General features: G+C 43.9%; 1 long non-coding RNA gene across 1 annotated transcript; it reads left to right on the plus strand.

The window, feature by feature from the left end:
- Positions 1 to 8,990: 8,990 nt before the first annotated feature.
- LOC139633906 (uncharacterized) lies at positions 8,991 to 20,741 on the plus strand. The gene is made up of 3 exons (XR_011693865.1): positions 8,991 to 11,461; positions 11,668 to 11,743; positions 11,871 to 20,741. It is a non-coding gene; the product is annotated as an uncharacterized lncRNA (long non-coding RNA).
- Positions 20,742 to 27,757: the final 7,016 nt, after the last annotated feature.

Raw genomic sequence — 27,757 nt, forward strand, 5'->3', positions numbered from 1 at the left:
GCCACCCTATGGGGGAAACTCATTTTAGCCGCCTCTATCTGCGATCTCATTATTTCGGTCACTACCCAGTGCTCATGACTAGGGTTGTCACAAGAACCGATACTTCCGGTACCAATTCGATACCAACACGCAAAAAATACATCGACACCTGCTTTTTTCTGGTACCGTCAGAACCGAATATACAACTTTTCCCTCGGCAAGCCGTGTCGATTCTTGGCGGAACTGATGGGGGCAGTGTACGCGTGTGAGCAGCACAGAGCAGTCAGCGGCGCTGAGATAACAATAACAATGGCTTCAGCAAGTGGGAGTGGAAGCACAACACGTCGGCTCGTTGACGAAACAGGTACAAAGAGTCGCGAGTGGAAATATTTTGCATTGGAGGCGGAAGAATACGGAGCAATTCTAGACACAAACAAGCCGACATGCAAACAGTGCCTGGTATTAGAGGTTTTAGTTATGTGAGATCAGGCTCCACACCACTGTTGTTTAGTTATTTATTTGCATATTTATAAGAAGAAGAATATTGTTTGTTTTATATACTTGAAGGATCCATGCCACTGCTGTTCTTTTTTGAATGTAAATAGCTGAATATTGTTGTTATTTATTACCATAAAGCACAGTATTGCTTGTTTTCACTTGGCCATGGCGCCGCGGATGGCTGCCTCGGTGTGTTGGTGCGCATTTTTTTGCCTTATTTTCTTTATAAATTCAGTTTTCTGCCTTGGTTTCCGGAGCTCTTTCACCAGAGAAGAGCTCATTAACATCAGAGAAACAACTCCAGAGGATTTTTTCCACCTTTCTCGGCTCACCTATGGAATTATTGGACATTTTGGTCTGAGGTGCACTGACCGTTACTCTTGCAGTGAAACGCCGGAGGAGAGGAAAACGTGCCGGTGCGCTTGTGCATCTCTGCTGGCGTGGACTTCGCACACCGCTCCCAGGTATCTTTCTCTCCAACGTGCGTTCACTGCCTAACAAGCTGGATGAACTTCAGCTACTGATGCAGAGGAACAGAGACTTTTCTTCATCTTCCGTTCTGTGCTTCACGGAGACGTGGCTGTGTGGATCGATTCTGGACTCTCCGCTGGAGCTGGCCGGCTTCCAACTCTTCAGAGCGGATCGCGACACAGAGCTGTCCGGCGAAACGAAAGGTGGAGGAATCTGTTTTTATTCTAACAGTGGCTGGTGCAAAGACGTGACAGTGATGCTGCAGCACTGTTCTCCTGACCTGGAAACTTTCATCATAAACTGCAGGCCCTTCTACTCCCCCCGTGAGTTCACCTCATTCATCCTGGTCGGTGTTTACATCCCACCACAGGCCACAGCAGATACTGTGTGTGGAGCGGACCAACCCGGAATCCTTAGTTATTGTCCTTGGTAACTTTAACAAAGGTAACCTCAACCACGAACTGACCAAATACAAACAGTTTGTTAATTGCCCGACCAGAGAGGGGAACACTCTGGACCACTGTTACCCCACAATCAGTGGTGCTTATCACGCCGTCCCCCGGGCTGCACTGGGCCACTCTGACCATGTCATGGTCCACCTGATTCCCACATACAGGCAGAAACTAAAACTGTGTAAACCTGTTGTTTACAAGAACCTCCAAGAACCTCCAATTGCACCAATCACCAAAACAAATTCCTTGTATGTGGAAACATACTTGGCAATAAAACTGATTCAGATTCTGATTTTTATAGTGGTCTGTTTTTTTTTTTTTTAAGATATTTTTTTGGGCATTTTTTGCCTTTATTGACAGGACAGCAGAGAGTGACAGGAAAGGGGCAGAGAGAGAGGGGGAATGACACGCAGGAAAGAGTCGGGCCGGTCGGGAGTTGAACCGGCACTCGCCTGCTAAGAGCATCCGCTCATGTGGTACGCGCCCTAACCACTCCGCCATCAGGCTGCCCTGTTTTGTTTTTTTTTTAATTGTGGTATCGAATTAGTATCAAGAATCGTGGAAGATCACAAGTATTGGTATCGACTACTGAAATTCTGGTATCGTGACAACCCTACTCATGACCATAAGTAAGGTTCGGAACAAAGATCGACTGGTAAATTGAGAGCTTTGCCTTCCGGGCTCAGCTTGCTCTTCAACACAACAGTCCATTACAAGGTCTGTATTATTGCTGGCACAGCACCAACCCGCCTGTCAATCTCCCATCCCACCCCAAGGTATTTGAACTCCTTCACTCCTTCACTCCCCCCTCAACCCAGAAGGAGCAGTCCAGCATTTTCCAGCTGAGAACCATGGCCTCAGACTGCTGATTTTCATCCCAGATGCTTCACACTTGGCTGTAATCGATCCCAGTGAGCACTGGAGGTCATGCTCTGAAGAAACCAACAGAACCACATCATCTGTAAAAAGCAAAGATGCAATTCTGAGGTTCCCAAAGTGGACACATTCCTTGCCTCGGCTGCACCTTGAGATCCTGTCCATGAATATCGCAAACAGAATTGGAGACGGGGCAACCTTGTCGGAGCCCAATACTCACTAAAAACATGTTTGGTTTTGTGCTGAGGATGCGGACACAGCTCTTACTTGTTGTACAGGGACTGAATGGCTCGTAGCAATGGGCCCGGTACCCTATACTCCCCAGTACCCCCCACAGAACACGGTCATAAGCCTTCTCCAAGTCCACAAAGCACATGTGGACTGGCTGGTCAAAATCCAGTGACCCCCTTGGAAATTTCACAAGAGTAAAGAGCTGGTCCGCTGTTCCACAGCCAGGATGGAATCCGCACTGCCAGAATCTCCTTGAAACCAAACTAAAGTCCTCCTCCAAAGCTACGTTGAACTCCTCCTACACCCAAGTTTTTGCTGCTGCAACCGCTGAGGCCAAAGCCCTTCTGGCTGCCTGGTATCCATCTGCTGGACACCTGGGCCAACCAGGTCTTAAAGGCCTCCTTCTTCAGTTTGACGGCCTCCCTCACCCCCAATTTCCACCAGTGGGTTCTTGGGTTGCCACCTTGACAGGCACCAATGACCTTGAGGCCGCAGATCCCAACTGCCCCTTCTGCAAAGGAGGCTTTGAACATGGCCCAATCAGACTTCATGTCCCCAACCTCCCCTGGGATGTATTGGGACATTTTTCCAGAGGTGCAAGTTGAAGACCCCACAGACAGAGACTTCCACTGGACATTCCCAGTTCACCCTCATTACATGTTTGGGTTTACCAGGTCTGTCTGGCAGCCTTCCTTGCCATCTGATCCAACTTACCACTAGGTGGTGATCAGTTGACAGCTCTGCCCCTCTCTTTACCTGAGTGTCCAAAACATGCGGCCGCAGATCTGTTGAAACGACCACAAAGTCAATCATTGATCTTTGGTCTAAGGTGCTCTAGTACTAATTTCACTTATGAGCTACCTTATGTTCGAACATGGTGTTTGTTATAGCCTTACTATCACTAGCACGAAATCCAACAACAAAGCACCACTCGGGTTCAGATCAGGGAGGCCATTCCTCCCAAACATGCCCCTCCAGGTTTCTCCATCATTCCCCACATGGGCAGTCCCCCCCCAGCAGAACTATAGAGTCCCCAGGTGGAACCCTTTGCAGGACACCACCCACAGACTCCAAAAAGGTCTGATACTCTGAACAGCTGTTTGGTGCACAGGCACACACAACGGTCAGAGCCTTCCCCTTAGCAACTCTCAGCCGCAGAGAGGCAACCCTCTCGTTTGTCGGGGGGAACTCTAACACCATGGTGCTCCACAGGGGAACCTGTGAGTATCCCCACACCTGATGGCATCTATCACCCTGGGCAACTCTGGAAAAGGAGAGAGTGCAGCCCCTCCCCAGGAGTTTGGTTCCAGAGCTGCTGCTGTGCGTACAGGTGAGTCCAAATATATAGTTGGTACCGCTCCACCTCCTGCACCAGCTCAGGCTCCTTCCCTGGCAGAGAGGTGACATTCCATGTCCCCACAACCAGTCTACCAGTTGGGGGTCAGCATGCCCAGGTCCTCCATGCCTTTGTCTGACCTCCTCATTCGTGGTAATGTGAATCACTTTTAGACTGGCCCCTCACCTGGGACAAATTTGCCTTGGGAGACCCTTCCAGGGGCTATTGCCGCCGACAACACAGCCCCCAGGGTCACCGGGACACACAGACACCTCAACCACGTAAAGGTGGCGATTCTTGGAGGGGACAAAGCTCAATAAAATGTAATATTTAGAACTTATTGACTCTTCTCTAGCTCTTTCACTGCTGCTGTTGGTTTTTTAAAGATAAATATGCTTTAATATCACATATGAATCTTTATGGCTCTACTGGATTAAAATGGAGGCTCTGCTCTTTATTTCCCCATTACCATGGTGAATTGTTGAATCGGTGCTCCATTGATAATGGCTTTTTATATTCCTCAGAGTTCAGGTTAGAGCCAGAGTTTGTTAAACCTGCTCTCTTGAATAGTATAATGTCATAAAGACAGACAGTACAGATTTTAATTTGAGCTGAGGATGAAGCCTCCATGTGTAATGTCTGAATCTGTCTCTGTCCTGACACTGACTGATCAATCAAACAAGAGGTAATGTTTGTTATGACAGGCCTTGGGTAACAAACTATAATGTTTAATTAGGATTTTAAGGTTCTCCTAACATAAATTATTTAAATGAATGTGCTCTGATCTACACTTTCATGTAGACCAGGGGTGTCAAACGTACGGCCGCGGGCCGGATAAGGCCCGTGAACAGGTTTAATCCGGCCCGCGAGATGATTTTGCAAAGTATAAACATGAGCTGCAATTTTTCAATGAAAGAAACTGCTGTTCTAAATGTGTCCACTGGATGTCGCAATAGCAATTCTGTTAAGCAAGCAAACCGTTTATACCGGGGCTGAGCAAGTAGGCCAAGCAAGTACAGCTAGCCCGGAGCTACCTTCTCGTTCTGCCTGCCCTACTACTTCGAACATTACGTGCTTTGGCACCCTCATTGCCCCAAAATGTCTCTGTCAAAAAAGAGAAAAGTGGACGCAGAGTGCAGAGTGTTCCAAGAAAAGTGGACATCCTCACGGAAATGAATGGGAAAGCTGTGTGTTTGGTGTTTTCACAGCATGTTTCAGTGCTGAAAGAATATAACCTTCGTCGCCACTATGAGACTCTTCATTCCGACAAATACAACAACTTTCAAGGACAACAGAGAAGAGAGAAGGTGAATGAATTGTTGGCGGGTCTGAAGAAACAGCAGTCTATGTTTACTCATAGCCGAGAAATCAGTGACGCTGCAGTGAAAGCTAGCTACCTTATTGCTAATGAAATTGCAGCGGCTTCAAAACAATTTAGTGAGGGTGAATTTGTGAAAACGTGCATGCTGAAGGCTGCGGAGATTGTGTGCCCTGAAAAGCGCCAGGCTTTTGCAAATATCAGCCCGACTAGAAACACAGTTGCAGACAGGATTTCTGATCTTTCGGCGGATTTGGACAGCCAATTGAAGCGCAAAGTAAAGTCGTTTATTGCGTTTTCAGTTGCAATTGATGAAAGCACGGACATTACAGATGTTGCGCAACTGGCCATATTCATCCGCGGAGTTGATGACACTTTGACCATCACCGAGGAGTTCGTGGAGTTGGTGCTGATGACGGATACCACAACAGCAGCTGATATTTTTACCGCACTCGTCGGTGCGTTGGACAGGGTCGGAGTGGACTGGTCCCGCGCTGTCAGCCTGGCTACAGATGGTGCACCCTCAATGATCGGGAAAAAAGCAGGTGTTGTGACAATGTTCAGAGAGAAAGTGCAGACTGCAAATGGAGGACGTGATTTTTGGACTTTTCACTGTATTCTGCGTCAGGAGGCCTTGTGTTACAAGTCATTAAAGATGGATAACGTCATGAAAGTGGTCGTCCAAACTGTTAATTTCATCCGATCCAGAGGCCTGAATCACCGTCAGTTTGACAGCTTTCTCAGAGAGAAAGACCACAACTATGGCGTGCCGTACCACACCGAGGTGAGATGGTTAAGCCGAGGTGTTGTGCTGCAGCGTTTCTTTGATTTACGAGAGGAAATTGAACAGTTGATGGAAAAGTATTATGACAGCATATGTGCGTTCAAGTTGAAGCTGTCATTGTGGGAGACGCAACTGGCAGGTGGTGATGCAGCTAACTTTCCTTGTCTGAAAGATGTGTGCACGACCCAACATGCTGTGGACATGAAGCGGTTCAGAGATAAAATTACGGGACTATTGCGGGAGTTTGAGCAACGCTTTCAGATTTTCGGTGAACTGGAGAAAGACTTCAAAGTTTTTTGCTCGCCATTCACCGTGAATGCTTCTGATCTGCCCGTCAACATCCAACTTGAAATAATAGACTTGCAGTATGACTCAGATTTGAAGGGCAAATTTGCCGCAGCTGGCTTGGACACATTTTATCGGTATCTATTGCCAGGTTACCCCAACCTGACAGCCCTTGCTGCAAAAGTGTTGTGCATGTTTGGAACCACATATCTTTGTGAGCAAGTTTTCTCTGTAATGAGCATCAATAAAACAAAGCTGCGCTCAAGGCTCACACACAAGCACTTGAATAACATCCTGAAATTGGCTGCCACTCAGGATGTGACGCCTGATATTGATGCACTTGTGAAAGCTAGAAGATGCCAGGCTTCAGGAGCAAAATAAACAATAGGTGACCCCACTTAAAATGCTGCATGAGACACTGCACCCTGATATAGTTCTGGGAAAATGATTGTCTTCTGTGGAAATTTAAAGAAAGTGAACAGTGTGTGATTTACTGTAATAATATCAGTCACTTCAGTTCATAAGTTTGGTTTGTTGAAATTGTTCATGCATTGCACAGCTTTTATTTTTCTATCAATTAATAGTGTATTGTGTTCTTAAAATTGCACCAAATTTTTTTGTGTTTTGTCAAGAGGATTATTTGTTATGTGTACATTTTCAGAATGTGCTTGCTCTATTTTGGACCAAAGTAAAACAAAAAAAAAAAACAATCTGAAGTTCTCCTTATTTTTAAGTTATTATGCCATGATTTTACTGGTCCGGCCCGCTTGGGAATAAATTTTCTTCCATGTGGCCCCTGTGCTAAAATGAGTTTGACACCCCTGATGTAGACAGTATGAACTAGACCAGAGACACACTGGATGCGTTGTTTGTGTTTGGTGGTGGCGGAAGGTCATGGTTTTCATTCATGTTTTATTCTCTTGCATTGCTCCTGCGTCGCGGAATCTAGTTTGCCGTCGCGCCTGTTTTTTTCACGTGATGTGTACATCCTGCACCAAGAATAGACAGACCAACAAAGACCTGTTGACAGCCACAGGTCTGAATCTGAACAGGTCATAGACATTTTTCATAGACAAATTTCTTTTTTAACCATTTTAGCAGCTGCATGTGGAGATGGTGGTGTTTCAGAGGCCTTTTCTGTCAACACTAAATCAGAAATTAATAAAAAAATGAAGAAAAATCCAACTTTCAAGTACTCTTTGTAAACAGCTAGAGCTGGCTGTAGCAGCGACAGAGCAGACACGCAGCCGTTTTGAACACACATGCATGTTTTTCCTCAGCAGATCAGCAACACTGACCACAACGCACACACCGTGCATAGTCAGTGTGTCTCCGGTGTAAGTTACTGTGGCAACTGACTCAGTTATCTCAGTTTCTGGAAACCCAGAGTTTCCCTCATCTCAGGATAAGAAACTCAGAGTTTTCACTAAACCCACTGTCTGGAATAGACCCCTAGACTCTGCCTTATTTCCTATTTTATTTTTTAATCGCTTTTCGTAGGTGTTACACTCGCATTCTCAGTAATGGCCAGCAGCGGGCAACTACAGTGGTTGCAAAAAGAGGTCATGTTTGCGTGGGAGACCATGGGAAAATGACTACTTTTTACCTCAGTAAATAGTTTCCTAATGAGTTACAACATGTTCATTTTGTAAATTATGAGCCCATTAGTAAAGAGTAAAGAAGATGAGTTAGCAGGGTAATCTTGTTACTGAATTTCAGTCACTTTTAAGTTCCATAGGGCACGATGTGCCATTTTGTTGACATCCATGAGGAAGACTGATGCATGTCCATTGCAGCCTTTTTTTCCTGATGAATGCGAAGGTACATGTGTAAAAACTGTCGCACACCATTATTTAACATTGGACTCAAGTACAACTACATTTTATAGTCAAATTTACCTTGTTGACACCAGGAACATCTTAATCAAGCCAAATTTACCTAATAAATGGCTAATTACAGTTAAGATCTTGATTAGCTGTTATACAACCTCATGGGAGGTTTTTATTGAATGTGCCAATACTATACATATACTATATGTAATACTTTAAATTCAATTCAATTTTATTGTGAAATTTGATGTGTTATTTGTGTGTAATCAATTAGAGGAAAAGGAATAGACCATGCAGTCCTCATCATAGTTCTCCTCAGTTTGCAGAGAAAATTGCAATAAACCCATGATTAAATAAACTGAAATAAATCTTGACAGTTCACAGAGGACAGTAGACAAGTACTGTGCAGTGCAAATTTGTTGAATACTGTCTTAACAGAAGCTGCCTGCAGTCTGTGCTTGTATTATGGATGGAGGACCAGGATGAAGCACAATGGGTAATTTCTTGACATTGCAAAATGTACAAAATTAAAAGGAATATTTTTATTCTGACTTTAGCAGTGTTTGGATCACTGTGGCCATTACAACAATCTTCTGCATCATCAGCATCAACTAATGAAGACATGATTAATGTGCTTAAAAGCACTTACTTTCCATTGTGCAACATGTGGTGAAGAAAATAAATTGTATAGTCAGAACAACATTTATGTAAGTGAGAACCAAAAATCAAAGGAATAGTAGTAATATTAATGTCAATTTATTTAGAGATAACCATTTGGCCTTGGCGGAGGTCTACAGGGTCTGAGGGTACTTACAGTTACACATTTATTTGCTATTAACATTTATTACCTCTGCCAAGGAAATTATGTTTTCACCCAAATCTGTTGGTTTGTTTGTCTGTCAGCATGATCCAGAAAAACTGGCTTTTGATATTTATTTATTTATTTATCTATTTTCTAGAAAGACACTATTTAATCATTTTATTTGTGATTGTGTTCTGTGTTTTTTAAAGCACTGGTGCAATTACAATAGATTCTGTATATCCTCCCAATGAATGAGTTTGTGTATCCATTTCCCAAAAGAGGACCTTCATACCAGTAGGCATGAAGGCTTGATTAAATTCAAACCCCATTCAAGTGGGAGATGGTGAGAATTTTGTCTATGTTGGTCCCAGCATCAAATATTTTTCAGGGTAAAGTTACAGGATGATGCTGATAAGTGGAGGAACTCTCATGGCTGTGACACTTTCCTAGAGGGAGACAGCATATATGTGTGGACATTTCAGCATAGCCCTATTAAATCCTAACAAGTGCAAAATCACTTGAGAAGATGTTAGTATGAGTTTATATACAATGATCAGAGGACCAAGAAGAATAACATCACACACTCAAAAAAGGGAATCAGGGGGGTTGTGTGCTTTACATTATTTTTTAATTTTCAGTTTACTTAAAATACATGTCTTTGTTAAGTTAAAATATTTTTTTCTAATAAAGTCCATGTAATTTTGTCTCGTTATCTTTACAAGATATCAATGTGTTGTTTCGTCAAAAAACATTTAAGTGAATTAGGATTGAGATACTTCTTACATCCAGAAGGTGGCAGTAATAAAACGCCAGCTGCCATAAAACTCAAAAGTAGAAGAATATTAAGGTGAGTCAGACTGCACATGCGTCAGGCCACTTGACCTCCAGGTCATCCGTTGGTTCATTTTGGCGGAAAAGTTGCTGTTGGTTTTTGTTTCCTGAGTTGGACAAGGTAAGAGGATATTTCTTTTCACTCATATCTGTTTTTCTGTAGTATATCAGTGTTGAGCAGGATTGTATTTTGGGTTTGTGATACAAGATGTAGTCTATATTTTGGCGTGCTTTTGTAGTTTTTGAGAGCAGGTGGACATGTTAGCTAGCTAACTTAGCTGCATGAACTCAGGTCCATCAGCCTTTATCCTGCCGAGCCCCGCCAATCCATGAGCATGTTTTCACTGTGAAACCATAGCTAATATGTAAATGTAATTTTATAACTTTATATTCAGACTATACATGTTACTGCAGGCGATAGCAAAACTTTTTACAGGCCATTCAAAATCTGAGTTTGTCCTTGTGTGTCACAGAGGAAGCTGTGTTTGTACATGCCTGTGTTTAGCTCTGAGTTGGCTGCTTTTGTAACCCAGTCTCTGGGGATCATTAGTTTCAGTCTGGTGTTCCTGTCTGTGGGCTACTTTGATATCTGGCTTTTTTTTTTTTACCAGTGCCTGATCCGTCAGCCATTTCAGAGCTGTTGAATTTAGCACTGATAGAAACCCACCACCTTCCTGCTGCTGCTTCATATTAAAAGCTTCACATCGGGAAACTAGTGGGAGGCTTTTATTATTATTTATTATATTGTTTTTAAACAACCAGATATTTTGGGCTATTTGGTTGGCGGACCAACAGTAACATTACAGTAACTGAAATAAAAGCAATGGTAAGTGGCTGTGGGCTTGAGGTAACGTCTCACATTCCACTCACAGCTTAAAATAAGAGCTGTCTTGTATTCGGCCATTATGTTGTGTTTTTATTCTTTATGAACTTGAATCAACTGTTGTAAAGTTCTGAAAGCTATATGCTAACATAAATGGAAAAAAGAGTGGCGCCTCACAGAGCAGACCTGCCTCAGTTTTAGGCTTATTTTTCAAGTGTAACACAGATAGTTAATGCCATAGGCCTAATGACAAGTTATGTATTGTGGTGTTGTAATGTTGTAATGTCAGTGAAGATTATGAATTGGGTTTGCTACAGTTCACCATTGGTATGAATGAAATCATACCTAAATAAATGTTGAGCAGGTTAAATCACTGAGTGGCATTTGTAGTGAACCTGTGATTTGCAGTTCAGAAGAATGTGTTTACTGGTCCAGCTATGATATACTGTATCAGGCTTGTGGTATTATACTATAAAGGTACACATTTGTGGACCTGAAGCATGGTTAGCTGCAACAATGCATGGCACTCGTCTTCTATTTCATAGGAGTAGGGCAGAACCCATCCATGTAATTGTGGTGAATTTGGAAGTTTACTTTATGCATTTATTTAGACTATAAAATACTTTGCTTTGTCCCCCTGCTCATTCACAACAGTTTTTTTTTAATTTTTAATTTTTATTTTTCATTTTTTGAATTGGGTTGAGTGTGTGGAAGTCATGGCAAGGAATGATATTTTTTAAAAAAGAAATCGATTGTAGCTCTAAAAGACCCTGGAAAATGAAAAGTGCACCAATAATTAATCTGTTAACATCTCTATAAATTTATTTTAGTTTATTTTTTTATCCATTTTTGTCATCATCAGGTTGCAATACTTCAGGTCTTGAATGATTGTTCATTGGTGATTCATGCTCCCTCTGGTCTGGCCAAGGCACTGTACTCATAACAGGTATGATCACAATAAGCTACTTAATTACTGCAAATCAGGTTGTCAGCATTTTAATTTTATAAACATTTATTAGATGACAGCTTCATTCTCTTGCTCTCATTCTCAATAACTTATTTGTTCTCTTAAGAGCAAGTAATACATTTCATTAGTTAATTTTGTTTTCTAATTTCAATGTCTAATTCATCTGTTAACATGTTGAATTTCAGATCCTGGCTGTGATACCCTTTATCTGCTCCCTCCTTCATTGATGTGGTGTAGGTGGCACTGCTGAGCTTGCATGTGGTAAGTTAACAGTTATTAGTTAGTTAGTATTTTTCTGAGGAGAACCTTTTGTCACAACTTCAGCCAGGCTTTAGCTTTTCATTTGTCTGTTTCCTGTTTTGCCACACTAACTCTCTTGTGATTTCAGACTCTGCCACTCCCTCCTGCTCTGCATTACCTGCTGATTTCATTCACCTGGCCTGGCCTGCCCCGCCCCCTCACTCACCTACTCCTCATCAGCTAATCAGCCCTTAGTATATATACCGGTCCATTTCCCTCAGTTACCTTCTGAAGTATTAGCTAAACCTTCAACTAGCCATGACCCAGGGGCTAGACCTAAAAGGGATAGGCGGCCGCCTGACTACGATGGGGTTCATAAGCCACAGCAGAGGGCATTTACACGGTCTCATGGCTCACACAGTTCTCATAGCAAGAAAACTCATCACACCCAGTCAGCTGCAAGTCTCCCCACAGGCTCCCAAATTAGTAGGCATACCAATGGCAGCCATGCTTCTAATTTGAGTGATCTCCAAGCCAGCATCCTTGAGGAAAAGGCAAAGAGAGATGAGCTGGAAGAGCTAAGAAGGCGGAGACAGGAGGACGACGGGTCCTCAGATGGGTTGAAATGAACCGACACATCCATACTAAGAACAAGAGCTTGAGTCAGCCCAACTTGTTTCTAGTTTTATTAGACAGAATATATCTGATGATGGTCACCCTGGTGGAGCGTCTGCTCCTACTCCTTCACCTCCTCATGGTAATGTAGCCACCTCTTCATTTTATGACCTGCCTCCCTCCAGGATATTTACTCCTGCCCTCTCAAAGGTGATGTATTCTGACTATCATTTGGCGTCAACTTCACCACTTCCTCAACAAACCCTTCCCATGTCTCAGCCAATACGGCAAAGTCTAGCCCCTGATCAAACTCCCTCCTTGCCCTCTGTAGCTACTACTCAAGCAGCACTGTTGTCCACTCACCATGCATTCACCAGGGAAATGCCATCTTCTTTTCCTATTCGGCATGGCTCTGCAACTCCAGCCACTGCCCAAGCCCTTAATTATACTACATCCATGCCTGGCCCTGTACAGCCCACTTTGACTGGTAGTCTACCCCCAGTGCATGACATCTTATCCCACCAGCAATCTGTTTGCTCACATGTTCAAACCCCAAATGTGATGGATCTTTTCATGGCTTTTGCTTATTGAATACCAAGACCCTCACCTCCTGTGTTTAAGAGTGGTCAAGAGAGTGATTTTGCCCTCCTGAAAATGGCTCTGGATAACCTCCTTGACAATCACTCCCATCTGTCTGAGCAGTATATATATATATCAGATCCTCCTAGAACACCTTCAGCACCCAGGAGCTAACAAATTGGCCAGATCCAGCATGCATGATGCAAGACCATATTCCACTGCTCTCCAAGCTCTTGAAGAGAAATATGGTCAACCAAGGCTGCTAGTTCAGAGTGAAATTTGCAATATTGAATTCCCCCATCATTCATATAGGCGATGTAGAGGCTTTTGATAATTTTTTCCTTTATGTACATGCTCTGGTGGGAATGTTGCAGTCCCTGGAGGGCCCAAACAGGTCTGAGTTAAGATGTGGTTCTCATGTTGACAGACTTCTCAGTAAACTCCCTGTCCAGTATAGAGATGGATTTGTTGAGCATTGTATTAACCATGGCATTCTGACCAGGCAAGCAAACCAAACTTATTCCCTCCTTGACCTTTCAACTTGGTTACAGTCAAAGGCAAGAGCCAAATGTATATCAGAGAGAGCTGTTGAGTTCCACAAACAGGAGAGACCACGTACCGGGAAAGAATGACACCCCTCTAGTCAAGTCTCCTCTGTCTACCTGTCAACATCTGAGATGAGCAGTACACCCAGAGCCTGTACCTAAGAAAGGGTAATTATTAATAAGCTTAAACCCTATTGCCCCTACTGTAATGTCAGAGACCATTTTCTTGGTTCATGCTCAGAATTTAAAAAACTATCTAGAAATGACATCATGAAATGGATCAAGGAGAAGGAGGAATGTATTAAATGTGGGAGAACACATAAAATGGAGAAATGTACTCTGAGAAGACCATGTATCATCTGTAAGGAGCTTCACTTAACAATTCTTCATCATGTCAATGCAAATAAACTAGCCACAGTAATGTTTACATCCTCTCCCTCAGAACTCCTTTACATGGACATACCTAACCATTCCCATAAAGTCATGCTGAAGGTTGTCAAAGTATGTCTCCATAATGGGGAAAAGACCCTCGCAACTCATGCAGTCCTTGATGATGGTGCAGATAGATCTATACTGCTCCCCCAGGCTATCCAGTATTTGGACCTCACAACTGAAATCATCTCACTACGCACAGTGAGAAAGGATATAGTGCAGGTGACTGGAGCATCTGTATCCTTTGAAATTTCCCCTATTAACCAGCCAACGGAAAGGTATGTCATCAATGGAGCATTCACTGCAGAGAATCTTGGATTGTCAGAGCATACATACCCCGTGAAGCAACTACAAGAGCAGTATCACCACCTCAGAGGTATTCCATTACAGTCTGTTGATCATGCATCTCCTCTTGTTCTCATTGGCTCAGACGATGCACATCTTATCACAGCCACGAACCAACACTGATGGGACCAGCTGGTGGCCCCTTGGCGGTACATACTAGGCTGGGATGGGCTCTCCAAGGCCAGCCAGCTTAATCCAAACACAGCAGACCCTCTGCTTCACTCTAACCTGCTTCAAAAGTGAATTACTCAGAAATGTGGAAAGACTCTGGCAGATTGACACCTTGCCATTTGTGAATGTGAAGACAGTCATACGGTCAAAACAAGATAAACTAGCTCTTGATCTACTTGATTCTAAAACAGAGTAGATATTGATGGTGTAATGCGCTATGCCAACCCACTGTTAAGAGCTCCCAATACTCCTGTTCTCTGAGCTCTGAAGGAATCTGTCCTGCCCCGTCTCTGTGCTACAGAAAGGAGCTTGTCCAAAGATCCTACACTTTCTAATAAATACCAAGAGGAACTGAATAAGCTTGTGCAGTCTGGTTATGTTCAAAGGATCCCCAGTGAGCAGGTAGACCAACCACAGGAAACCTGGTATTTCACACATCATATTGTTGAACACAATAACAGAGTTGTATTCGACTGCTCTTTTGACTACCCGAGACAAAACCTGAACAAATGTCTTATGCATGGCCCTAGGTCACACTAGGTCCCTCTCTCCTGGGAGTTCTACTTAGATTCCACCAGCATACCATTGCTATCAGACATAAAAGGTATGTTCCATTAGGTCCGTCTTTTGGATGAGGACAAACCTCTACTGCGTTTCATATTGAGAGAGATGCAGCTAGATTGGGAGCCCAGTGTTTATGAATGGCAAGTCTTGCCATTTGGAACAACCTGTAGCCCATGCTGTGCCACCTATGCGGTCCACAAACATGTTTATGATCACTGCGATGGAAATGAGGAGACCCTTCAGTCTGTTCAACATTGTTTTCATGTTGATAACTGTCTCCAAAGTTTCCCTTTCTCCCATGAAGCCAAGTCCCTCATTGACAAAATGAGACCTCTGCTTGCCGGTGGTGGGTTTGACATTAGACAATGGGCTAGTAATGATCCAGCTATGATACAACATCTCCCACCAGATGCAAAGTCCAAAACCACTGAACTGCAGCTCTCAGAGAAGGGAGACCCCCAAGAACTGATACTAGGCCTCCAATGGAACTGCCTCACAGACATGCTGGGTTACAAGAATAGATACATCACCTACCACCAGCCTACAATGAGGAATATATACAAGGTGCTGGCAAGTCAATCTGACCCTTTGGGCTATTTGACCCCTTTCACAACCCGTGCAGAAATCCTAGTGCAGGATCTATGGAAACAGGAAAGAGAATGGGATAATATCATCAAACCTGATAGTTTGTTGAAAAGATGGCAAGCATGGGAGTTGGAACTGCAAAACCTGTCTGATATTCACTTTCCTTGCTGTTATCTGCCCCCCTGTGCCAATGCAGCCACTTCAGAATCCCATTTACATGTATTCTGTGATGCTTCTGAGCGTGTGTATGGTGCTGTTGCCTACTTTCAAACAGAGGACAAACATGACCACACCCACATAAGCTTTATCATGGCCAGGTCCCGTATAGCCCCCAAATGCCAGCTATCTATCCCTTGCCTTGAGCTATGTGCAGCCCAATCCGGTGCCCTGCTGGCTAACCTTCTCAATTCTGAACTCACTATTCCATTAGAGTCAGTGACCCTCTGGACAGATTCCATAACAGTCCTATCATGGCCAACATCTGATTCCTGTCGCTACAAAGTGTTTGTTGGCACAAGAATAGCTGAGATCCAGACTCTGACAGACACAAAGAGCTGGAAATATGTCGACTCAAAGAATAATCCAGCCGATGATATAAGACGGGGTAAAACACTCCAAGAACTTTCTAGCCAGCAGAGATGGAGTCAAGGCCCTCCATTCCTCTTGCTAAACACTAACTGCTGGCCTGCCAATCCACATGGGCTAGCTGAATCAGAGCCTGTTGAAGAACTCAGGGAATCCATGTTTTGCGGCGCAGTGATGTCAGATGATTCAAACTTCCCTGATCTGACTGAGTACAGCAACTGGGATGATCTGATGCGAGAAACAAAGAATGTGCTTTATGGGTCGGTGGATCACAACTAAAACATAGCCCAATGCTACATAAACTCAGAGGAACATCTTCTAGAATGGGCCCAATCAGAGTGCTTCCCTGAGGAATTCAATGCCCTCAAAACAGGTAAATCAATACCAAACAGTAGCAAATTACCCCCCCCCTGTCTCCTGAATATGACCCTGATCTTGGTCTCATCAGAGTGGGGGGCCAATTTCAAAGAGAGGAGACCCTTGACCATGACAATATTCATCCCATTATACTGGATTCAAAACATCCCATAACCAAACTCATTATTAAGCATTATGATGAGAAATTGCTCGGAGCATGTCCTGGGGGGAAATAAGACGCAGATATTGGATCCAGCGTGGCCATCAAGCTATTCGCCAGCACCAGCATCAGTGTCAAAATTGTCAGAGATGGAGAGCCAATCCAGTGATTCCCAAATGGCAGACCTTCCTCCAGCCCGGCTTAGACTGTTTAAGCCGCCTTTCTGGTCCACAGGGGTGGACTGTTTTAGGCCTTTCATGGTGAAAGTAGGCCGTCACACAGAAAAGAGGTGGGGGATACATTTCAAATGCTTAACAACATGTATACATCTTGAGCTGCTCAACAGTATGGCTGCAGATACATTCTTGATGGCTTTCAGAAGAGGGAAACCTTTTGAACTCCTCTCTGACTGTAGGACTAATTTCAAAGCAGGAGAAGCAGAGCTGCAAATTGCTTTCCAGGCTATGGCACCAGATTTGAAGCAGCAATTGGCCCACACACAACTGAACTTTCCAGTTCAATCCTCCATCTTCCCCACATTTCGGTGGAAGCTGGGAACGAGAGACAAAAGCAATTAAAATGGCCCTCCAGGTTGCACTAGGAACCCAACCAACAACAGAAACAGTCCTACACACAGTTCTCATCGAAGGTGAAGGCATCCTAAATTCCAAACCTCTAGGATATATATTCTCTGACCTTGCTGATCCAGACCCAGTCACACCAAATATGTTGCTGATAGGGCGGCCTGACTCCTCTCTTCCTCAGGTAATCTACTATACAAGTGAACTCCTCAGCAGGAGAAAATGGTGCCACAGTCAGATTTTAGCCGATCATTTTTGGACAGCCTTCATATGCCATTACCTCCCAAACCTCCAAACCAGGCCAAAATGGGAGACTGACGAGAAGAATTTGGATTCAGGTCAGGTCGTAATTATAGTTGACCCCCAATATCCGTGAGCATCATGGCCAATTGGAAGGATAACTGAAACCTACCCTGGGAAGGATGGAAAGGTCCGCAGTGCTAAGGTCATTATTCAAGGTCGAGAATACATACGGCCTGTTTCCAGATTAATCTCACTCCCTGAGATCACTGACGAGACAACTAAATGAACGGATTTGCTGCACAAATCTGGGGGCGGCTGTTAGAACCTCCAGCTTCATATTCCTCCTTTCCACAAGGAGGCACCAAGCAGTCCCTCACCCTGTGAATGTGCCTCCTCACACATTATAAATAGAGGTCACGATAAGGACTTCCTCTCTTTGTCTGCAACCATCTGAACCTTGTTGAGTTCTGGTGGGTGTTTGCCATGTGTCTTTTGATATATCTTCAATGTAAGTAGTATTTTCTTTCTTCTTTATTTCTCAGTTGGGATTTGAAGTTGATATAATTTAATCTATTTGTTTTATTTGTTAGAAGAGGATAATTAGTATTTGAAATATTATGATTTAAAGGCCAGATTGTTGTGAAATTGTTGGGCAAATATTGTAATGCCTTTTTCCTCTGTCTAGAACCAAGGCAAGCATCCCGAGAATCAACACACTGCAGATTATTTGTAACCCTTGTTTACTGGTGGTTTGTGGCTCCAGTTAGAACCCCAAGTATCCAACAGAAACAGTACTTCAAAGACAAGTTCCAAGTAGTATAACCAGTTGAATATGTTTTGGATAAGGAACGCAACCATACCTACCAATACATACCATTATTTCAGCCATTGCAGCTGCTCCTGAGCAAAGATGGTATAATTGATGATGTAGTAGAAAACTATAGTGCTCACTCAAATGAAAGTGCACAAGAATACATTTCAGGATGGACAGTGTTACAGCCTGGCTGGGGTTTTTTCCCCAGTGTTTCCTTGTGTGTCTTTCGCCTGTCTCCTCCCCCGTGTTCTTGTGTTTCCTCACAGCAGGGGCGTGGTGCAGCACTGGCAGCCTGACCCACCTGCAGCCCATCATTCATCAAGCCAGTTTAAAACCCCTGGTTCATCACCCACTCTCTGCCAGATTGTTCCGCTTGCTTAGTGGTAAACACTTCAGGCCTTACCAGTCCCTTGTGTTTTTTGGAAACTTGGATAATCGCTTTGTGTTCTAAGTGCTCATCAGTGTTTTTCTCCTCGATCCAGAGTTTCCTGCTCCAGTGCTTCTACCTGCTCCTGCTTTGAGGCCTGTCCTGCTCCCACAATCTCGAGTCTCCACACTCCACGGCCATTCCCTGCCACACCACTCAGAGCTGCTGAGTTCTGACAATAAACCTTCCTATTTCCTTGATCTGCTTGTCCGAGTCTGAATCTGCTCTGGGTTCCAATCCAGACAAAAGTACAGGCCTTAACAGGACAGTTTTTCAAACAATCAGTTCGTACCCTTTATATTGATGACTTAGAAGTGTGCAACCCTCTGGGTACTTCCAGAAAGAAGCACAAACTTTGCGCGATGTACTGGATTTTGAGTAACTTACCTCCAGGCCAGCACTCCTCTTTGTCATCCATCTACTTGGCAGTACTGTGTAAAAGTAGCTACATGAAGGAATATGGATATGAAAAAGTACTTGAACCTCTTTTGCATATTTTTCTGGTTGTCTTTGAAGTGCAAGGGGTGTTTGTACCACAGATTGGAAAAAATATTAAAGGCACAGTACAATGTGTAGCTGCTGACAATCTGGGTGCCCATGGGATTGCAGGCTTTGTGAAGAGTTTTTCAGGAGGGTACGTTTGTTGATTTTGCACAGGACGTTTCAGACCAAGCAGGTTCTGTTGGGTGAGTTTAGTCTGCGATCCAAAGACAGACACAAACAACATATCAAACGTGCAGTGGAGAGTGGAAAGCTGTGTGTTGGAGTGAAAAGGCCATGTAAGCTGACAGAAAATCTTTATCATTTTGATGTAACAACTGGATATCCCCCAGACATACTCCATGATCTGTTAGAGGGTATTGTTCCAGTGGAACTTGCCCAGTGTCTGGGTGTGTTAATATCCAAAAAATACCTCTCTTTGGACACTTTAAATAAGGTAATTCTCAATTTTCCCTACAAGGGAGATGATAAAACAAATCATCCTCATGTTGTGCCACAGACATTTTTAAGCAAAAACCCAATAGGTGGCAATGCAGCTGAAAATTGGACTCTCAAGATTGCTGCCTTTCATGATTGGAGATTTTATACCTGATGGTGAACCAGTGTGGGAGATAATTTTGGATTTAAAAGAGATAGTTGAACTTGCTGTTGCCCAGATCCATACTGAAGAATCCATTGGATATCTTCAGTTCAAAATTTCTGATCACAGACAGAAATATCAAGAAGCATTTCCTAACCAAAAACTTTTGCCAAAACATCACTACTTGGAGCATTACCCTCACATGATCCAATGTTTTGGCCCTCTAGTTGGAGTCTGGACCATGCGATTTGAGGGTAAACAGTCTTTTTTTAAAGAAGTTGCTCATCATACCAAGTGTTTCAAGAATGTTGCTCTAACACTGTCAAGGAAACACCAGCTGATGGTTGCCTACCACTTACACTCATTGCATGCACAGAAACCTGGAGTTGAAGCGTCAAGTGTATCAAGAGTTCCTCTTGAGGTGCTGAAAGATGATGTACCATTTCCTATGCAGCAGATGTACCCAAACATGGCAGAAGTAAACATGGCTAAAAGCGTAGATTTTAAGGGGATCAACTATAAAAAGGGAATGATAGTCATCTGTAGATTTACTGATGGGCTACCTGAATTCGGAGAGATAATAAGGATATATGTTCTTCATGATACACTGAATTTTATTTAGGGAGCACTACAGAGCCTTTGAACTGCAACCATGTCCAACTGACAAAATGTCCCTGATAACACATGATGAACTGGCAGAGAAGTACCCATTACATGACAACTTCATTGGACCCCTTCAACTGGTTACTTTTAGAAGATATCCTTATATTAAAAGCATTTTTGGAATATGTAAGTAAACACCTGTAATTGATAGCTTACTAAGTGTACAATTTATTCTCACTTGCATGAGCACCTAATACTAACATAACACCCATCATCTATGTCCACTTGGCTGTAAATTAATGTGTTTCTGTGCATGCACTAAGTCCTTGTCACTGGTTGAATCTGATAGTCTATTAGGTACATCTGTACAACTTTTAAGACAGAGAAACTTTTAGTATAATTTTTCATGGCATTCAGTCTGAGATGTGTATATGTTCTGCTTTAAATTGAGGTGTTTGTGATTTTTGAATCTCAACAAAAACGAAACATTATAAGCTTAACAAAGGTAGATTTTACAGCAAAGCCATTTTATTGGATTGCATTACATTGTACACATGTACCTAATAAAGTGGCCACTGTTTTAGGAAATACTGGCCTGTCAAAGTGTGGGTCCAAAAGTAAATGCCAATTTTATATTTTAAGTCAACAATCCAGTAACACCAGAAACAACTGTCATTTTTTTAATGTCTGAGTACTTAGACATTAAAAAAATCAGTTTACATATGATCAAAGATGTTTGTTGACTTGCCAATTTTAATGCTTTTCATTTATACATATTTAATGGATTTATACTTGTATTTTTGCCTTTTCTAGGCTGAATAATTTGGATGATGGCTGCACCAGTAAAACTGCAGATTATCCTTGGTGCCAACAATGCTGAAAAACTGACCATAGAATCGGGCATGCCAAAGTCTGTGGAGGATCTTTCAAACGAGATCAAACATCAGTTTCATATAGAGGGGGACATTAGACTCCAGTACATGGACAGTGACTTTGATAATGAGTTTGTTAACCTTAACCAAATTAGTGATATTCAAGACAAGAGCACAGTGAAAATCATCCACTTGTCACATGCTCAGGACCTCAACCAAGGCAGCATGAACCAGAGTGGGGATGAAACATCTTTTTCATCCTCATCCACAATATTACTCTCCTCCCCTGATTCAGTAACTGCTCAATCACCATTACCAAAGTTTCCATATGATGTGGAGCTGCAACTTCACAGTGCAAACCAGGCCTTCATATCAAATGGAGTTCTTCTGAATCCTAGTCACAAACTTAAATCGGACATCTTGGAGAGTCTGGCTGAGCAAATCATCAAGTTCTAGGCATACCCTTCAAACTTGGACATAGAATCTGTTGCTGAAGCTTTAATCACAGCACATCCATGTTTGAGAGAACTAGGATCTTCCAGTGGTTTCTATGGATGGAAGATAAGCCTTAAGTACTGTAATGGGAAATTTTGGTATAACTCATGTGTGCCTATTCAAAACTGTGTAACCAATGACTGTGTGGATAGTTCTAATGAAGTTTTTGAACCTAACCTTTGTACATCCTTTATGGTTGTGTGAAAGACCTCTGTGTGAACTAATGAAGAACACATGTAGACAATATATGTGGATGTTGTGATAAGAGTGTTGTTCATACATTGCGTTGGGGGAGAGGCAAGCAGGTGAAGACTCAGCACAGAGACAATCCCGTGAGAGAGAGTATCGTATTCTGTCTTTTTCCCGTGAGAGAGAGTATCGTATTTTGTCTTTGTGGAATGTGTTTTTGGAACTATAAGACTGTGGCCCTGGGTAACATCTTCAGGCCACTCACTCACTGACTATACTACTGTTCGGTTGTGTTTGTGTGACTCCATTCATGAATGTTTATTAAACTCAAGAAAGACAGCTGACGCGTGAAGATCTTCTTTTTCAATTATTGAACAAGGTAAAACATTTTTGCCACCACAATTTTGGCGACCACGAAGGGACTCCATCCGTGAGCGGACTTCAGGACCTCTAGACCGAGGGTGTTAGAACGTGCGCACGCCAAGAGCCGGGCTCTTGGAAAACCTCTAACTCCCCAGAAAGGAAGGTTGAGAGGAGGGCCTGACGTCTGGAGGAGCGAGGTCCCCTCACTGTTGGAGTCCAACGAACCCGGTGGCCGTAAACGCCTCGCTGTTTTTCTGAGAGTTTTTTGCTGTTATTGTTGACAGTGTGGACCTAGGTTGTGGAAGGCCTGATTGCGCAGAAGTTGTTGCGCTCCTCTGCCTGCTAATGGAAAGTGGTGCCGGCAGACGTGCCGGGCACCGGGTTTTCTTTTTCCTGGGGAAAAATTAAAAATGGTGTTTGAGGGAGCGTACTGGCCCGGTGCAGGGAACCTGGGTGTCTAGATTTGGAATCTAGCAGCTAGATCTGGGATCTAAGGGGTAAGTTGGACTTACCAGCCTCCGTGAAGGGAGAGGAAGAGGGTTTAGTGTGTTACGTTTCTCTTGTTTGTTTCGGCTTAACATTTTTGACTGTCTTAGGAGAATTAAATTCAGTTTGCAAAAAAAATAATTTAATAATAAAATAAGATAAGCCAAGAGCAGAGTCAACAATTGTATTGTTATAATACGGTAAGTAGTATAAAGCAATTTAGATTTGATTAAAAAATTGCTAAAACGTCTGAGAGGAAATAATTATGGCATCAGAACAAAGTAAACCCTCTGAGGGGCCAGATTATCATGCCCCAAATGTGAAGTACATGACAGTAAACTATGGAAAAGAAGCCATAGCTCAGTTAGATGTGTAGTTTCCCAAGGACAGGCAGCCTGAGTGTTAAACAGCTGGAGGGTCTGCGTGCAGTGCTTAAAAATAGAGAAGAAATGCGTCAAAAAACTAGGAGCAAGAAGGGAAGTGAGCCAGACTGGAAAGCTTTTGATATGTGGATGGGTGAGGCAAAGCGTAGGCAGACTCCCAGAGAAACTGCGCCCCAGTGTGTGAAGCTGGATCCGGACCTGGACTCCACCTCCACCTCCAACTGCACCGCACCAGCTCTCTCTCTCCGGGAAGGAACTGTGCCCCCGCCTTATGTTGGCCCCCTCCCTATACCTGAGCTGCACTCAGAGGTCGCTGGGGCTGCTGCCCCCGCACCACAGCATGGCTACGGCCCTGCTGCCTCACACTCCTCACCGGTGCCAGATCTGCTTTTACCGACATGTGAAGTGGGAACCTCACGGGGGCAGGACGAGGCGGCCCCGAACCACCACGTGAGATGACACCACATCTCTATCCCTCAGCTCCATGACCCGTTCGGGCCTGGAGTATAAGAACAGAACAGAGGGCGTGATGCGGGAGCAGCGGAGGGGACCGGAAGAGAGGACACTGGGCTCGCGACTGCCCCACAGAGAAAGATGAGGGGGACAACAGAGACTGACTATATGGTGGAGGTGAGAGTCAGGAAGGATCTAGTGGAGACACTGGGCCGGCAGCTGGGAACGCACTGAAAACACGTGAGCGCACACACACACACACACACACACACACACCCAAACACACTGACACACACACAGACACACGCTGCAGAACCTGTCACTGACACTGAAGTAAAGCTAGTTCATGACATGATTCAACGCCTTGAAGCAGAACAAAACCATAAGCAGCAGAATGAGATGTCTGCTTCATTTCTAGCAGAGGCATACAAACACATGCCCAACTACACTTTGATAGTAAAAAATGTCACAATCTCTTTTTTGGTTGACTCCGGTGCTACTGAATCTGTGGTACGGAGCTGTGAATTTGGTGAACTGCAGCCTAAACTAAGCGGAAGGTATCAGAAACCTTTCATAGTTTTCAACACCCAGACCCTGTGGTCAGTGTGGACTGGGAGGTAACTCTCCCCTCCTCTATTTTCACACAGCTCCTGAGCACACACAGACACATTGACATCACTCTCCGGTGCTGCACTACACACACACACTCCAGTTGTGATATTGAGAACATTGTGAATGAAGTGATGCATGAGAATACATTTTTGCATTTGGATCGGCTGTATTGGGATGATATGAAATGTGCCGCTTCACTGACATTGCCAGTGCAAGTGGGAAAAAGTGTAGATTTACAACAATCTGAACCACACATCGCATTGGAGAATCCTGCATCCTGTACAAAGTTGGACCATTGGCTGAAAAAATTAAATGCCTCCTCAGACTGGAAGGCTACAACAGAGCCTCAGGTGTACATAAACGAAACCCTAGGGGTGAAACGCAAGTTGTTAGATTGTGATGTGCTAATCACAAATATAACTGTTTGTTTTGATTTTCCTGATTCTGGCACTGATAACAACATGCTGCAGTCTGTTGAAGAGATCCCAGAATTAGAACAGATTCCTGACCACCTCTGGGCAAAAAGTAAACATGATGTAGGCCTGATTAAAAATTGTGAGCCTGTCATCATTACACCAAAAACAGACTACAGACCCTGTTGTAACCAATACCCTCTCAGACGTGAAGCAATTGAAGGCATCAGGCCTGTATTTGACGCTTTGCTGAAAGCGGGTGTGATTGTACCATGTGCTAGTTCTCCAGTGAGAACCCCCATTTTTCCGGTACGTAAGATTCAACCGGAAGGCGAGCCTCCAGAGTGGAGATTTGTGCAAGACCTGCAAGCCGTTAAGTCAGCTGTGCAGGCCAGAGCGCCAACGGTACCAAATCCACACACCATTTTGTCTCAAATTCCATCTAATAGCAAATGGTTCTCAGTTGTTGATCTCTCAAATGCTTTTTTCAGTGTTCCTGTGCATCCTGACAGTCAATTCTGGTTTGCCTTTTGTTTTGATGAGAAAATGTACACGTTCACCCGTCTGTGTCAGGGCTGTTGTGGATCTCCAACGATTTATAACGCGGCTCTGAGGGACAGTCTCGAGACTCTGGTGTTGCCAGAGGGAAGCGCTTTGTTGCAGTATGTTGATGATATTTTGCTTGCAAGTGAGACCAGAGAGGGATGCGTTAAAGCTACTCTGGCTCTTCTGACTCACTTGGCTGAACAGGGGCACAAAGCCAGCCTGTCCAAACTGCAGTTTGTTGCCACAGAGGTCACATTTCTGGGTCACGTGATCTTCACTGAGGGAAAAGCCCTCTCATCAAAGAGAATTGAAGCAATTCAGAAAATTCCAAAACCGGTGACAAAGAAACAGGTGATGTCGTTTTTGGGCATGACAAGCTATTGCAGACAATGGGTCACTCATTATGCTGAAATTGAGGCACCATTAGCAGCAATCGCTCATGGGAAAGGCCTGAAAGCATCAGACCCTGTCACCTGGACTGTGGAGGCTGAAAGAGCTTTCATTGACTTGAAATTGACTTTACAGACACCTCCGACACTTGGGTTACCTGACTGCTCACGACCTTTCACTCAGACTGTTGACGAAAAGGGGGGTTTCATGACTTCTGTGTTACTGCAAGACCACGGGGGCAAACCACGACCTGTAGCTTATTTCTCATCTAAGCTTGACTCTGTAGCTGCAGGTCTGCCTCACTGCCTCAGAGCTGTAGCAGCTGCAGAGAAGGCAGTCATAGTGTCACGTGACATAGTGGGATACTCTGATTTGACCTTACTAGTCCCACATGCAGTGTCTCTCATCCTCCTCGAGCAGAAAACTTCACATTTGTCTGCTGCGAGGTGGCTACGATATAATGCTGTTTTGTTAGAACTGCCTAACGTTAAGGTAAAGAGATGTACTGTTCTTAACCCTGCTACTCTTTTACCAACAGCTGAGGACGGAGAACCACACGACTGTGTGGCAACAATAACATCTATTTGTTCCCCCAGACCTGATTTGACTGATGTACCCATTGAAAATGCTGATTTTGATTTCTTTGTTGATGGTTCTGCTTCTAGGGATTCAGACACGGGAAAGAACATCGCAGGTTTTGCTGTCACAACTCTCCATGACACTGTCATGGCAAAACCTCTGTCTTCTTCACACTCAGCTCAGGCGGCTGAGTTGGTGGCTTTGACAGAAGCATGCAAGATGGCTAAAGGAAAATCTGTTAACATTTACACAGACAGCAGATATGCTTGGGGTGTAGTTCATGACTTTGGGCAAATGTGGAAAAACAGAGATTTTCTCACTTCCACAGGGAGACCGATAGCTCATCATGTGCTGGTTGCTGCTCTCCTCGACGCCATTTTGTTACCTAAACAAATTGCTGTGTGTAAATGTGAGGCTCACACTAACAACACTGACTCCATCTCTCTAGGTAATGTACGAGCAGACGCAGCTGCAAAAGCAGCCTCCAAGCGGCCAGTGTCTCCTGATACACTGGGCGTCTCACTAACCTTCAACTCTACTTCCCCTGTTGTGACTACAGTGGAGATAGCGGACCTGCAGATAAGAGCCTCACAGGCTGAAAAACACTGTTGGAAGAAAGCAGGCTGCTCTGTGGTAGACAGAGTGTGGACAGGCCCTGATGGCCTGCCTTGTCTCCCCAGGTATCTTTTCCCTCACTATGCGAAGTTGACACATGGATTGGATCATGTGTCAAAGGGGGGAATGGTAAGTGAGGTACGGAGACATTGGTTCACAAGAGGGTTCACAGCCTATGCCACTGATTTCTGTAAAAGATGTGTGATTTGTTCCACAAACAATGTGGGAAGAGGGTTAAAACTTCCACAGGTTGCTCACCCACCACCAGACAAACCTTTTGATCACTTGCAAATGGATTTCATTGAACTAACACCAAGTGAAGGGAAAAGGTTTGTTTTGGTTATTGTGTGCATGTTTTCAAAATGGGTTGAGGCTTTTCCCACAGCCAAACAGGACGCAGCAGCAGTGGCAAAGGCCTTGATGCACCTGATAATTCCCAGATGGGGAATTCCAGCAAAAATCAGCTCAGACAATAGAACTCCTTTTGTAAGTGGGGCACTGAAATTGGTTGGTGATTACATGGGCATTGATTTAAGACAACATTGTGCATACCACCCAGCCTCAGGTGGAGCATGTGAAAGAGAAAATGGAACTTTGAAAAACAAACACGCAAAAGTGTGCGAGGCCGCTAAAGTGTCCTGGACTAAAGCCCTCCCCATTGTGCTAATGCATATGAGGGCCAGAAGGAGAAGCAGGAGCGGTTTAAGCCCGTTTGAAATCCTGTTTGGGAGGCCTCTGAACACTGGGATTGGGCCCGCTAAGAGACAGCTGCCAGACACTGGCCTGTGTGAAGATGAAATGTTACGATATTGTGCAACCTTGTCGTCTGTTTTGTCTGATATTCACAAGCAGGTGAAAGCTGCCCTGCCCAGACCAGCAGAGATGAAACTCCATGACCTCAATGTGGGCGACTACATTGTGGTGAAGGACTTCCGACGAAAGAACTGGAAAG

The sequence above is a fragment of the Trachinotus anak genome, unplaced genomic scaffold (genome assembly GCF_046630095.1).
Source record: "Trachinotus anak isolate AG129_WGS33_773 ecotype Australia unplaced genomic scaffold, CSIRO_AGI_Tana_v1 ptg000016l, whole genome shotgun sequence".
Classification (NCBI taxonomy): Eukaryota; Metazoa; Chordata; class Actinopteri; order Carangiformes; family Carangidae; genus Trachinotus; species Trachinotus anak.